The sequence below is a fragment of the Cyanistes caeruleus genome, unplaced genomic scaffold (genome assembly GCF_971803275.1).
Source record: "Cyanistes caeruleus unplaced genomic scaffold, bCyaCae1.hap1.1 HAP1_SCAFFOLD_202, whole genome shotgun sequence".
Taxonomy (NCBI): Eukaryota; Metazoa; Chordata; class Aves; order Passeriformes; family Paridae; genus Cyanistes; species Cyanistes caeruleus.
In genome coordinates, this window is record NW_028255989.1 from 43,438 (window position 1) to 54,370 (window position 10,933).

The 10,933-nt window shown below is 50.6% G+C and overlaps 2 long non-coding RNA genes across 2 annotated transcripts; both read right to left on the bottom strand.

Annotated features, from left to right (window-relative positions):
• Positions 1–301: 301 nt before the first annotated feature.
• Positions 302–3,829, bottom strand: LOC147645655 (uncharacterized). Its single transcript, XR_015282230.1, has 3 exons — positions 1,192–3,829; positions 869–1,102; positions 302–577 (listed from the first exon to the last, which is right to left on the bottom strand). It is a non-coding gene; the product is annotated as an uncharacterized LOC147645655 (long non-coding RNA).
• A 1,959-nt stretch (positions 3,830–5,788) lies between these two features.
• On the bottom strand, positions 5,789–10,695 carry LOC147645656 (uncharacterized). The gene is made up of 3 exons (XR_015282229.1): positions 7,500–10,695; positions 7,172–7,405; positions 5,789–6,880 (listed from the first exon to the last, which is right to left on the bottom strand). It is a non-coding gene; the product is annotated as an uncharacterized LOC147645656 (long non-coding RNA).
• Positions 10,696–10,933: the final 238 nt, after the last annotated feature.

Below are 10,933 nucleotides of genomic sequence, written 5' to 3' on the forward strand. Positions count from 1 at the left end.
TCATTTCACATGTCCAATTTCAAGGGCCACTAAAAGAGGCTCATGTTTGCCTTGCTACCCACAAGTGCTGTAGGTATTTCCAGGAGAAGAGGGAAAACATCGCTGTCCTGTGGTGTGGTAGAAATGCCACCACAACTGTGATTGTGTGAGCAAAGCCAGCCAGTGCTTTTTGGGGCAGCAGCAGCAGCTGAGAGTGTGGCAGAGCGGTTGTGATACTCTTTTTAGAGTCCTGCAAACATTGTTCCCGAAACAACCCACAGCTTTGCAAATGTGCCCGAAGAAAATGCAAAGAGAACTGGGGTGTGAAAATCAAAGACTGTTTATCTGTAGAAGAAAAGGAACAAGAATGAACTACACCACATATTTACACTGTAAGAATATTGGTAACAACAACAACAACAACAACCACAACAACAACAAACTATAGAACCTATTTACCTGAGAACAGCTCTAACAAAACTCTATGAAACGTATTTACAGACAACTTAAACAAACTCTAAAACCTCTATCTTGAACACAACAACTGTAAAACGTATGTACAGCAGGGTGGCATCTGTGTCTGTGATGTCCCTAAGTCCTGGAAGAAAAACAAGTAGCACGGTCAGTGCAGTCAGGCACGGAAGGGTGTTCCATGTGCTGCCGGGCTGGGACACTGGCCCAGTGGGACTCTGCTGCCAGAAGGGAGCCTGGCTGGGGGCTGTGGCCCAGGCACTGGAACAGGGCTTGTGTGGCCCACAGCAAGCCCAGGCCAGGCCAGGGATGGCCAGCAGAATCCAGTGCATGGGCTAGCGTGTCCCTGAGCAGGAAGTGCCCAGCCCGGCCCCAGGCTGGCAGCAGGGGCCCCACTCTGCCTGTGGGGAGCACCTGCCTGTTCTGCTGCTGGCATCGGTCTTCATCCCAAGACCATGTCTTCCTCCTTGTCTTTTAGATCAATATCCATCTCTTCAACATAATCTTTCGTTTCCACCTCCATCTCTTCCTCTGTCTCGTACATATCCACATCCATCTCTTCCTCTCCAGTATGCTCTCCGTCCACTTCCATGGCTTCTTCTCTATCAGTCTGTGTATCGACGTCCGTCTCCTCCTCTCGGTCTGTGCCAGCCTGCAGAGGTAGCAAAATTTCCCACCCTGTCCCACAGAGCTCCAGCCCAGCCAGGCAGCTGCGGGGTGTCCGCCTCCGTGGAATAGTACCATAGCTCTTTTGGAACAAATGCAGACATCCTGCAGGGATGGAGAGCAAAATCCAAGCGATGGGGAGCTTTGGGGACTGCTGGGGGAATCAGGGAGCAGGTGGCAACAAGGTGACAGGGGTAGGCTTGGAGCAGGGTGAATGAAGAGCGTGCTGGCACAAGGAGCCAAGGGTTGTGTTGTGGCCGTTGCTGGATGCTGGAAGTTCTAGCTGGAGCGTGCACTGTGACATCACCGCCAGGAGTTCAGGCCCAGGCTGAAGTGGACAACGGAGACCGTAGAATGAATGATGGAATCCCTGGGTGCTTGGGCTTGGAAGGGACCCTAAAGACCATCTTGTTCCAAGCGGAGCGATCTTCCCCTAGAATAGGTTGCTCAGAGCCCCGCTCCCAGCTGGCCTTGGATGTTGCCAAGGATGGAGCATCCCCAGCCTCTGTGCACAGCCTGGGCCAGTGGCCCAGCAGCCGGAGTGGAAAAGAGCAGCTTCATTAGATCCAACTTCAAGCTCACTCCTGCAGTTGAAAGGCTTCTCCTCCCTGTGCCCATCTTTCCTAGAGCTGCAGGGAGGCCTCGCCAGCCCCCTTCTCTTTCCAGGCTGAGCATCCCCAGCCCCACACGGACAGCAGTCCGATGCGTGGCAGTCAAGGCTAAAGGGTAGCAAATGGCTACATCAGGAAGTGAGAGATGGAAGCTTTTGGAGATGGAAGCTTTACCTCTAAATGTAGAAAAGAAAGAGAAGTGGAGGGGGAAATGGTGGGACTCTGGCTCTGTTCTAACTGGCGAAGATTTTCTTTTCTTCTTTTCTGTCGTGCTAACCCAAGTTTTGTTGTTTGAAAGGAGGTTTAGCAAAATATCCATCGTCTTCTCCACTGCTGAAACACTGAACAACACCTGGGCAGGCTGAGGATGCAGAGCAAAACCTGCAAATATCTACTGCTGATCGTGATCCTGGGGAATGCAGCTAAAGCCAGCCAAAAGCAATTTCTGGAAAGTCAAGCCTGCTTTACGTTTTCTGGAGTTTGGTTGTGCCAACTTCACCAGTCATTTCTAAAAACGGAAAAGAAACTCCAAGCAAAACAGAGAAAAACACAAAGAAACCAACCCAAAGAAACCAATCAAACAAACAGATAAAACACCCCCAATCAAACCAAAGGCAATGAGAAGTTAGGACTAGTTGTAAGGATATCACAGCAGGCGAATGGCTGCTTCCTACTTGGATCACCATCCAAAGCCACCTAGAACAACTTCTCCAAAACATATCCAACAGGACAAATGGAAAAAGTGATCCATGGCAGCTCTGCATTGTGGTGAAGGATGAGCATGCAGTGGTCCAGATGCAGCATTGCCCACCCTCCAGGCTGCTGTTTGCTCTGCTGAAAGACTCTTGCAGGACTGTGGCCCCTCTCCATGCAAAGGAAATCCTTGCCACAGCTCTCAGTTGAGGCACTGGCATTTCCAGAGCCAGATTCAGGCACAATCCTACTGCCTGCTGAGCATCTGGGAAAGGTGCTGAGCATCTTCAGGCCTAGAAGCACAAAAGAGCTCAGGCTCTCCCCGAACTGGGTTTTCAGGGCAGCTTTCCATAACTCTGCAAGATTTCTTCATCCCTCAACACGTCTGACTTTATGATGTCCAACGATGCATTTGGGTTTCTTCCGTCCTCTTGTGTGCCCGTGAGTAACCTTCCACGTGGATGAAGGAGATTGTGTACAGGACAATTGATTGTGGCATTGCCATTTGGCTTCACTGTCACTCAGTTGAACACGGTCCTTATCTAAGAAGGACTTCCAAGAAATGGGTAGGAGTTTTGGCTGTGAGAGGAGCAGAAAGCACATTTTCTACAGCAAATTGCTAGCTGATGCACTTTCCTCCCTGCCAAAATAGTGATTGCCATTCATCTTCCTGGGAAGAATGTAAAGACCCATTCAGAGATGCCAGGTTCAGCTGGCCTGTGGCTTTGTGTGCCTCATTTCACATGTCCAATTTCAAGGGCCACTAAAAGAGGCTCATGTTTGCCTTGCTACCCACAAGTGCTGTAGGTATTTCCAGGAGAAGAGGGAAAACATCGCTGTCCTGTGGTGTGGTAGAAATGCCACCACAACTGTGATTGTGTGAGCAAAGCCAGCCAGTGCTTTTTGGGGCAGCAGCAGCAGCTGAGAGTGTGGCAGAGCGGTTGTGATACTCTTTTTAGAGTCCTGCAAACATTGTTCCCGAAACAACCCACAGCTTTGCAAATGTGCCCGAAGAAAATGCAAAGAGAACTGGGGTGTGAAAATCAAAGACTGTTTATCTGTAGAAGAAAAGGAACAAGAATGAACTACACCACATATTTACACTGTAAGAATATTGGTAACAACAACAACAACAACCACAACAACAACAACAAACTATAGAACCTATTTACCTGAGAAGAGATCTAACAAAACTCTATGAAACGTATTTACAGACAACTTAAACTCTAAAACCTCTATCCTGAACACAACAACTGTAAAACGTATGTACAGCAGGGTGGCATCTGTGTCTGTGATGTCCCTAAGTCCTGCAAGAAAAACAAGTAGCACGGTCAGTGCAGTCAGGCACGGAAGGGTGTTCCATGTGCTGCCGGGCTGGGACACTGGCCCAGTGGGACTCTGCTGCCAGAAGGGAACCTGGCTGGGGGCTGTGGCCCAGGCACTGGAACAGGGCTTGTGTGGCCCACAGCAAGCCCAGGCCAGGCCAGGGATGGCCAGCAGAATCCAGTGCATGGGCTAGCGTGTCCCTGAGCAGGAAGTGCCCAGCCCGGCCCCAGGCTGGCAGCAGGGGCCCCACTCTGCCTGTGGGGAGCACCTGCCTGTTCTGCTGCTGGCATCGGTCTTCATCCCAAGACCATGTCTTCCTCCTTGTCTTTTAGATCAATATCCATCTCTTCAATATAATCTTTCGTTTCCACCTCCATCTCTTCCTCTGTCTCGTACATATCCGCATCCTTCTCTTCCTCTCCAGTATCCTCTCCGTCCACTTCCATGGTTTCTTCTCTATCAGTCTGTGTATCGACGTCCGTCTCCTCCTCTCGGTCTGTGCCAGCCTGCAGAGGTAGCAAAATTTCCCAGCCTGTCCCACAGAGCTCCAGCCCAGCCAGGCAGCTGCGGGGTGTCCGCCTCCGTGGAATAGTACCATAGCTCTTTTGGAACAAATGCAGACATCCTGCAGGGATGGAGAGCAAAATCCAAGCGATGGGGAGCTTTGGGGACTACTGGGGGAATCAGGGAGCAGGTGGCAACAAGGTGACAGGGGTAGGCTTGGAGCAGGGTGAATGAAGAGCGTGCTGGCACAAGGAGCCAAGGGTTGTGTTGTGGCCGTTGCTGGATGCTGGAAGTTCTAGCTGGAGCGTGCACTGTGACATCACCGCCAGGAGTTCAGGCCCAGGCTGAAGTGGACAACGGAGACCGTAGAATGAATGATGGAATCCCTGGGTGCTTGGGCTTGGAAGGGACCCTAAAGACCATCTTGTTCCAAGCGGAGCGATCTTCCCCTAGAATAGGTTGCTCAGAGCCCCGCTCCCAGCTGGCCTTGGATGTTGCCAAGGATGGAGCATCCCCAGCCTCTGTGCACAGCCTGGGCCAGTGGCCCAGCAGCCGGAGTGGAAAAGAGCAGCTTCATTAGATCCAACTTCAAGCTCACTCCTGCAGTTGAAAGGCTTCTCCTCCCTGTGCCCATCTTTCCTAGAGCTGCAGGGAGGCCTCGCCAGCCCCCTTCTCTTTCCAGGCTGAGCATCCCCAGCCCCACACGGACAGCAGTCCGATGCGTGGCAGTCAAGGCTAAAGGGTAGCAAATGGCTACATCAGGAAGTGAGAGATGGAAGCTTTTGGAGATGGAAGCTTTACCTCTAAATGTAGAAAAGAAAGAGAAGTGGAGGGGGAAATGGTGGGACTCTGGCTCTGTTCTAACTGGCGAAGATTTTCTTTTCTTCTTTTCTGTCGTGCTAACCCAAGTTTTGTTGTTTGAAAGGAGGTTTAGCAAAATATCCATCGTCTTCTCCACTGCTGAAACACTGAACAACACCTGGGCAGGCTGAGGATGCAGAGCAAAACCTGCAAATATCTACTGCTGATGGTGATCCTGGGGAATGCAGCTAAAGCCAGCCAAAAGCAATTTCTGGAAAGTCAAGCCTGCTTTACGTTTTCTGGAGTTTGGTTGTGCCAACTTCACCAGTCATTTCTAAAAACGGAAAAGAAACTCCAAGCAAAACAGAGAAAAACACAAAGAAACCAACCCAAAGAAACCAATCAAACAAACAGATAAAACACCCCCAATCAAACCAAAGGCAATGAGAAGTTAGGACTAGTTGTAAGGATATCACAGCAGGCGAATGGCTGCTTCCTACTTGGATCACCATCCAAAGCCACCTAGAACAACTTCTCCAAAACATATCCAACAGGACAAATGGAAAAAGTGATCCATGGCAGCTCTGCATTGTGGTGAAGGATGAGCATGCAGTGGTCCAGATGCAGCACTGCCCACCCTCCAGGCTGCTGTTTGCTCTGCTGAAAGACTCTTGCAGGACTCTTGTGGCCCCTCTCCATGCAATGGAAATCCTTGCCACAGCTCTCAGTTGAGGCACTGGCATTTCCAGAGCCAGATTCAGGCACAATCCTACTGCCTGCTGAGCATCTGGGAAAGGTGCTGAGCATCTTCAGGCCTAGAAGCACAAAAGAGCTCAGGCTCTCCCCGAACTGGGTTTTCAGGGCAGCTTTCCATAACTCTGCAAGATTTCTTCATCCCTCAACACGTCTGACTTTATGATGTCCAACGATGCATTTGGGTTTCTTCCGTCCTCTTGTGTGCCCGTGAGTAACCTTCCACGTGGATGAAGGAGATTGTGTACAGGACAATTGATTGTGGCATTGCCATTTGGCTTCACTGTCACTCAGTTGAACACGGTCCTTATCTAAGAAGGACTTCCAAGAAATGGGTAGGAGTTTTGGCTGTGAGAGGAGCAGAAAGCACATTTTCTACAGCAAATTGCTAGCTGATGCACTTTCCTCCCTGCCAAAATAGTGATTGCCATTCATCTTCCTGGGAAGAATGTAAAGACCCATTCAGAGATGCCAGGTTCAGCTGGCCTGTGGCTTTGTGTGCCTCATTTCACATGTCCAATTTCAAGGGCCACTAAAAGAGGCTCATGTTTGCCTTGCTACCCACAAGTGCTGTAGGTATTTCCAGGAGAAGAGGGAAAACATCGCTGTCCTGTGGTGTGGTAGAAATGCCACCACAACTGTGATTGTGTGAGCAAAGCCAGCCAGTGCTTTTTGGGGCAGCAGCAGCAGCTGAGAGTGTGGCAGAGCGGTTGTGATACTCTTTTTAGAGTCCTGCAATCATTGTTCCCGAAACAACCCACAGCTTTGCAAATGTGCCCGAAGAAAATGCAAAGAGAACTGGGGTGTGAAAATCAAAGACTGTTTATCTGTAGAAGAAAAGGAACAAGAATGAACTACACCACATATTTACACTGTAAGAATATTGGTAACAACAACAACAACAACCACAACAACAACAACAAACTATAGAACCTATTTACCTGAGAACAGCTCTAACAAAACTCTATGAAACGTATTTACAGACAACTTAAACTCTAAAACCTCTATCCTGAACACAACAACTGTAAAACGTATGTACAGCAGGGTGGCATCTGTGTCTGTGATGTCCCTAAGTTCTGGAAGAAAAACAAGTAGCACGGTCAGTGCAGTCAGGCACGGAAGGGTGTTCCATGTGCTGCCGGGCTGGGACACTGGCCCAGTGGGACTCTGCTGCCAGAAGGGAGCCTGGCTGGGGGCTGTGGCCCAGGCACTGGAACAGGGCTTGTGTGGCCCACAGCAAGCCCAGGCCAGGCCAGGGATGGCCAGCAGAATCCAGTGCATGGGCTAGCGTGTCCCTGAGCAGGAAGTGCCCAGCCCGGCCCCAGGCTGGCAGCAGGGGCCCCACTCTGCCTGTGGGGAGCACCTGCCTGTTCTGCTGCTGGCATCGGTCTTCATCCCAAGACCATGTCTTCCTCCTTGTCTTTTAGATCAATATCCATCTCTTCAATATAATCTTTCGTTTCCACCTCCATCTCTTCCTCTGTCTCGTACATATCCGCATCCTTCTCTTCCTCTCCAGTATCCTCTCCGTCCACTTCCATGGTTTCTTCTCTATCAGTCTGTGTATCGACGTCCGTCTCCTCCTCTCGGTCTGTGCCAGCCTGCAGAGGTAGCAAAATTTCCCAGCCTGTCCCACAGAGCTCCAGCCCAGCCAGGCAGCTGCGGGGTGTCCGCCTCCGTGGAATAGTACCATACCTCTTTTGGAACAAATGCAGACATCCTGCAGGGATGGAGAGCAAAATCCAAGCGATGGGGAGCTTTGGGGACTGCTGGGGGAATCAGGGAGCAGGTGGCAACAAGGTGACAGGGGTAGGCTTGGAGCAGGGTGAATGAAGAGCGTGCTGGCACAAGGAGCCAAGGGTTGTGTTGTGGCCGTTGCTGGATGCTGGAAGTTCTAGCTGGAGCGTGCACTGTGACATCACCGCCAAGAGTTCAGGCCCAGGCTGAAGTGGACAACGGAGACCGTAGAATGAATGATGGAATCCCTGGGTGCTTGGGCTTGGAAGGGACCCTAAAGACCATCTTGTTCCAAGCGGAGCGATCTTCCCCTAGAATAGGTTGCTCAGAGCCCCGCTCCCAGCTGGCCTTGGATGTTGCCAAGGATGGAGCATCCCCAGCCTCTGTGCACAGCCTGGGCCAGTGGCCCAGCAGCCGGAGTGGAAAAGAGCAGCTTCATTAGATCCAACTTCAAGCTCACTCCTGCAGTTGAAAGGCTTCTCCTCCCTGTGCCCATCTTTCCTAGAGCTGCAAGGAGGCCTCGCCAGCCCCCTTCTCTTTCCAGGCTGAGCATCCCCAGCCCCACACGGACAGCAGTCCGATGCGTGGCAGTCAAGGCTAAAGGGTAGCAAATGGCTACATCAGGAAGTGAGAGATGGAAGCTTTTGGAGATGGAAGCTTTACCTCTAAATGTAGAAAAGAAAGAGAAGTGGAGGGGGAAATGGTGGGACTCTGGCTCTGTTCTAACTGGCGAAGATTTTCTTTTCTTCTTTTCTGTCGTGCTAACCCAAGTTTTGTTGTTTGAAAGGAGGTTTAGCAAAATATCCATCGTCTTCTCCACTGCTGAAACACTGAACAACACCTGGGCAGGCTGAGGATGCAGAGCAAAACCTGCAAATATCTACTGCTGATCGTGATCCTGGGGAATGCAGCTAAAGCCAGCCAAAAGCAATTTCTGGAAAGTCAAGCCTGCTTTACGTTTTCTGGAGTTTGGTTGTGCCAACTTCACCAGTCATTTCTAAAAACGGAAAAGAAACTCCAAGCAAAACAGAGAAAAACACAAAGAAACCAACCCAAAGAAACCAATCAAACAAACAGATAAAACACCCCCAATCAAACCAAAGGCAATGAGAAGTTAGGACTAGTTGTAAGGATATCACAGCAGGCGAATGGCTGCTTCCTACTTGGATCACCATCCAAAGCCACCTAGAACAACTTCTCCAAAACATATCCAACAGGACAAATGGAAAAAGTGATCCATGGCAGCTCTGCATTGTGGTGAAGGATGAGCATGCAGTGGTCCAGATGCAGCACTGCCCACCCTCCAGGCTGCTGTTTGCTCTGCTGAAAGACTCTTGCAGGACTCTTGTGGCCCCTCTCCATGCAAAGGAAATCCTTGCCACAGCTCTCAGTTGAGGCACTGGCATTTCCAGAGCCAGATTCAGGCACAATCCTACTGCCTGCTGAGCATCTGGGAAAGGTGCTGAGCATCTTCAGGCCTAGAAGCACAAAAGAGCTCAGGCTCTCCCCGAACTGGGTTTTCAGGGCAGCTTTCCATAACTCTGCAAGATTTCTTCATCCCTCAACACGTCTGACTTTATTATGTCCAACGATGCATTTGGGTTTCTTCCGTCCTCTTGTGTGCCCGTGAGTAACCTTCCACGTGGATGAAGGAGATTGTGTACGGGACAATTGATTGTGGCATTGCCATTTGGCTTCACTGTCACTCAGTTGAACACGGTCCTTATCTAAGAAGGACTTCCAAGAAATGGGTAGGAGTTTTGGCTGTGAGAGGAGCAGAAAGCACATTTTCTACAGCAAATTGCTAGCTGATGCACTTTCCTCCCTGCCAAAATAGTGATTGCCATTCATCTTCCTGGGAAGAATGTAAAGACCCATTCAGAGATGCCAGGTTCAGCTGGCCTGTGGCTTTGTGTGCCTCATTTCACATGTCCAATTTCAAGGGCCACTAAAAGAGGCTCATGTTTGCCTTGCTACCCACAAGTGCTGTAGGTATTTCCAGGAGAAGAGGGAAAACATCGCTGTCCTGTGGTGTGGTAGAAATGCCACCACAACTGTGATTGTGTGAGCAAAGCCAGCCAGTGCTTTTTGGGGCAGCAGCAGCAGCTGAGAGTGTGGCAGAGCGGTTGTGATACTCTTTTTAGAGTCCTGCAATCATTGTTCCCGAAACAACCCACAGCTTTGCAAATGTGCCCGAAGAAAATGCAAAGAGAACTGGGGTGTGAAAATCAAAGACTGTTTATCTGTAGAAGAAAAGGAACAAGAATGAACTACACCACATATTTACACTGTAAGAATATTGGTAACAACAACAACAACAACCACAACAACAACAACAAACTATAGAACCTATTTACCTGAGAACAGCTCTAACAAAACTCTATGAAACGTATTTACAGACAACTTAAACAAACTCTAAAACCTCTATCCTGAACACAACAACTGTAAAACGTATGTACAGCAGGGTGGCATCTGTGTCTGTGATGTCCCTAAGTCCTGGAAGAAAAACAAGTAGCACGGTCAGTGCAGTCAGGCACGGAAGGGTGTTCCATGTGCTGCCGGGCTGGGACACTGGCCCAGTGGGACTCTGCTGCCAGAAGGGAGCCTGGCTGGGGGCTGTGGCCCAGGCACTGGAACAGGGCTTGTGTGGCCCACAGCAAGCCCAGGCCAGGCCAGGGATGGCCAGCAGAATCCAGTGCATGGGCTAGCGTGTCCCTGAGCAGGAAGTGCCCAGCCCGGCCCCAGGCTGGCAGCAGGGGCCCCACTCTGCCTGTGGGGAGCACCTGCCTGTTCTGCTGCTGGCATCGGTCTTCATCCCAAGACCATGTCTTCCTCCTTGTCTTTTAGATCAATATCCATCTCTTCAACATAATCTTTCGTTTCCACCTCCATCTCTTCCTCTGTCTCGTACATATCCACATCCATCTCTTCCTCTCCAGTATGCTCTCCGTCCACTTCCATGGCTTCTTCTCTATCAGTCTGTGTATCGACGTCCGTCTCCTCCTCTCCGTCTGTGCCAGCCTGCAGAGGTAGCAAAATTTCCCAGCCTGTCCCACAGAGCTCCAGCCCAGCCAGGCAGCTGCGGGGTGTCCGCCTCCGTGGAATAGTACCATAGCTCTTTTGGAACAAATGCAGACATCCTGCAGGGATGGAGAGCAAAATCCAAGCGATGGGGAGCTTTGGGGACTGCTGGGGGAATCAGGGAGCAGGTGGCAACAAGGTGACAGGGGTAGGCTTGGAGCAGGGTGAATGAAGAGCGTGCTGGCACAAGGAGCCAAGGGTTGTGTTGTGGCCGTTGCTGGATGCTGGAAGTTCTAGCTGGAGCGTGCACTGTGACATCACCGCCAAGAGTTCAGGCCCAGGCTGAAGTGGACAACGGAGACCGTAGAATG